General features: G+C 47.9%; 1 pseudogene; it reads left to right on the top strand.

Annotated features, from left to right (window-relative positions):
• The first annotated feature begins 1,414 nt into the window (after nt 1-1,414).
• On the top strand, nt 1,415-2,436 carry LOC144161667 (uncharacterized; annotated as a pseudogene).
• The last annotated feature ends 1,547 nt before the right edge of the window (nt 2,437-3,983 follow it).

Raw genomic sequence — 3,983 nt, forward strand, 5'->3', positions numbered from 1 at the left:
TAATATGGGAGTGTGTCAAGAACCCGACATGCCAGCCCCTTTTCCTTCCCCTACCCGGGAGCAGTGGGAGATACTGCTGCCCAGCTCCCTCCCCCAAGATCAACTTCTGCTGGTCGAGAGGGCCAGTCGAGCAGGGACGGCACATGGTTACCTGAAATGAGGAACCACCCCACCTTAGTTCAATAAAAAAGTTTTGTCTCTCTCTCTCTCAGTGAGTCGTTAACATGTTTGCAGCCTAACGTAGAAAGACCGACCGGCCCAACGTGGAAAGACTCACCCAACATCTGGTACGTATCACCAGATGTTGGGTTTTTTTTTCTTTTTTGTGTGTTTCATGAAGAGTGCATGGTATGAGGAGATGCGGTTGGCTGTTGGGGCCGGCTGTCTAGTTGTTTCCTGTCGAAGCGTTGGCAAAGCACGCTTTTCTTTATGTCTGGCGTTATAGTCGCGCCAGTTCATCGCCGTGAGGTCGCTCCCAATGTACGGAGCACCTGCAGCATTTGCTTCACCATTGATTACCTGCAACATCCAGTGTAGGACCGCCCCAGCTACGCTACAGTATTCCTCGTTACCGTGCCCTCATCAACGTATGGCTGGAAGCCACGTCTCTAAAGTCCTGGTCCTGACAGCCGTCTAAAACCATTCTTTGGTACGCCACTAGCTTGTTGGGTGGCCTGCTGCTGCTCCTTCTCCTGGGCCCCGCAGCACCAGTTGTAGGTGACAGGCTTTGCGACGATGCGAAGACGACGATCCATGCTTCCGCAGCGACGCCTCCAGGCCACTGACACAGTAGAATGAAGATGTAACTACCCCTTCCCACAATGCTGCTGCTGCTGATGATGGTTGCTGTTGGTTTCCCTTTTCTAGCGGGGTGGTGACGTGTCATCTTACCAAAAAGTACTAATATACCTGTGTTTTATACTCTTGGTTTAATACTACCTCTGCTTAGGGCAGGCACAAAATACATTTTTTTTCGTGTTACAGGTGGTAGCTGTCCTAGGCAATATTACCCTCTGTGCTTTTCGTCCACCAGCATTCTAATCTTCTTTTCGTCCCCTCGACAGCCTTGAAGTCAACTTCCTCTGTGATACCCTTAAATCCTAGGGCTTCTGGAAGCTGAATGTTTCCCTCATGCCCTTCCCCTACAATCCCCCATCCCCTTGCTTCTTATCCATAGCAGTCGATAGTAGCCCCCCGAGCGCAGCAGAACGAATACGCCGAAATAAACCTGTTTTCACTCACTTACCCTGGGTATTTCATAACGCAGTGTCTAGAGTGCCGTCCGACGGCACTCTAGCTGATGGCTGCAGGCATGGCTAGAGTGCCGTCCGACGACATTTGAATATTTAAGGCTAGGCTAGCCCCGGCCCAAACGTATGTCGTTGTAGTGTAGGTCCACTGAACGCAGGCATGGATGGGGCGGGAGCTGTCTATATTTGCGCGTGCAGAACTGTGTAATGTATTTCTTGTCTCCAAACTTGTTTATGTTCTGCAGGTCCTTAGCTGCGCACGAAAAAACGTTCAAGTATTTCACAGAGTGTTGGCTACCTTCGTATGGCGATCCAAGTGGGAGCCCATGCGCCGCGATAACCTCTTCCTCCGGTTGAGGTCTGCTGGTGTTGGATTGGTGCATTTGTTTGTACACCAGCTCGTTTCGCGGTTCTTTTTTATCAAAACGGCTGATCATCCGTTTTTAAAAGTTTTTATTCAGCATAAATTGAGTGCTCATTTGCCTTTTTATTTGCTCCAACTCACCCCGCGAATCCTAGGCCGCTTTGGGGCTTTCTGAAAGAGGTTACTGACACTTTCAAGTTTCTTATTGTGCGTTTTTCTCTCGAGTATTTGTACGGTCTCTCAAGGAAAGAATTGACGGGAATTTTAATTGAAAGTTTATTTCCAGTGCCTATTTACCGTCAACCATATCTGATGTTTTTAGATGACAGTGTGTTGAAGCGCGTCAAGAAAATGTGCATCCAAGCGGCTGCAAAACCTTTCTTTTTGAAGTTGCACACATCAACGTTGACTGTTAAAACATGGCTCGATAGTAAAGGTGTATATGTGCCTTGGTCTGGTAACTGTCGCTTGTGTAACCAGCCGGAGACAATTGATCACTGCTTTGTTTTATGTCGGGATGCTGTGTTTTTTTGGGATGTTCTGCAGCGGACTCGAAAAAAGGACATAGACATCACCCCTTACAGTATACGATTCCTGCCAGTGATGAAGAACTGTTCCGTGCCATATGACCTTTTCGTGCTGATAGGATTGCTTAGCCTATGGAAGTGTCGCATGATTGACCGCCATGCCGAGGAACCTCGTGGAACTAAGTCAATTTTCCGCGAACAATGTGCGCTTGTGTACACTGTCTATGCGGCGCAATCGCAGCCGCCGGACTGGTTGCATCTTCTTGAAGCGTGTGTGTGCCTGCCTGACTTTTAAAATGTATTAGTGAATGTACCGTTATTGTAGTTAGGGTGGGACTTTAAACTATTCGGGCTAGTTTCCCATGCAATACAGAAAAAAATGTCGTTGTAGTGTAGAGTATCCGTCTTAGCTTCTTGATCCCGTGGACGGTGGTTCGAGACCGGCTCTTGATTCAGTTTTTTTTTTCATCTCGAAATTGAACTATAATTTTTATGCCTTAGGTTAGTTTTAGTGTTTTAAATTATTTCTTTGTGTGCGTTAGGTTATCGTATGTTATGTTTAGGTTAGGTCGTCAAGATTTACGTTATCTAGAGTGATGTAGAGCCAGACGCGGCAGTTTTGTCACAAAACGCGGGTGGACGTCGATATAGTGGAGTGCTTATAATACCGTCGGACGGCACTCTAGACACGGCCATTTCATAAAGTACACTATTGAGCCTGCTCTGGGGATTGCCGCTGAATGTCGCATTTATTTCATATAGCGTCTTGTAGCGTCTCTTTCAAGACAAGGCTTTGGCATGAGAAGTTCTTAGCATTGGTGATGTCAAAGTTGCAAGAAGACGCAGATGCCATACCATGAGCTGCATCGTTGCCACGGTTGCCTCGGTAACTAGTTCTCTTCTCTGTCGACTTCATACGCCCAGTGCGAAAACCTTCGGATTGTAGGTACCTCCTCTCGCGTGTGTCTTTCTACGGGGCTTTCTTTAGGGGAGTGCGATGTCTTGTTATCGCTGAGGGGACGGAAACTCCCGTTCCATTTCAAACTAACGAAACATCCTCAGCTTTTTTTCTTTGCGTCGACCCGATAAGAAGAGACAGAAGCGGCGGAAGCGGTGGTGAGACCGGCTGTGTCTGGGTGGAACCGAGTAAAGAAGGCGAAGGCATCGCAAGATAAGCGGCTTCCGGCACTGCCAGTAATCAGGATGAATTGTGAAGGAAACAAAAAAGAAAAGAAAGATAAAGATGGCAGCGAAAAGGCTATTTTTTTTCTTTCTGTCCGACACCTCTGATTAGGAACTCCTCTTCACATTGGTTCGACGTCTTTATTCGAGCTCGAAAGAAGCGCGAATCAACCTCTCTTCACTGTGATTCGACATCTTTATTCGAGCTGCAAAAAGTGCGAATCTCGTTCTAAGCGACAGATGCACTTATAGACTTACTGCTCGCACGCAGGTGTCGTCGCTCTTGTGCCTACAGGATGAATTCTAAGGCGCATTCAAGGATATTCCGGTTTCTTCTCAGCTTCTAAAGGAGGCGTCAATCTCTTAGTAATTGTATGCCATTGTTCCACGCCTGCTGCGTGTTTTGTGTGAAGATACTTTTCTTGGGTGGTCGACTGGCTGTAGCCAATTCCCCCGGTCGGGGAAGTAGGTGTCCGTCCCGCTGTTTGCTCGTTATACGCCTGGAGCAAGCAGCGATTGTCTTCGGCTATCGACTGTTCCGTTTCTTCGTTTCTGCTTCGGGGTTTTCTTCCTTACCACTCTTGCTTCGGCGGCTTTTGCTACCTTCTTGCGGGCGACAGAGCGTGCCGTTGTCAGTGGAATGTGACTTAAGCCGCCGGG

This window comes from Haemaphysalis longicornis, unplaced genomic scaffold (genome assembly GCF_048455015.1).
Source record: "Haemaphysalis longicornis isolate Haplotype H1 unplaced genomic scaffold, Haemaphysalis longicornis Haplotype H1 scaffold_12, whole genome shotgun sequence".
Taxonomy (NCBI): Eukaryota; Metazoa; Arthropoda; class Arachnida; order Ixodida; family Ixodidae; genus Haemaphysalis; species Haemaphysalis longicornis.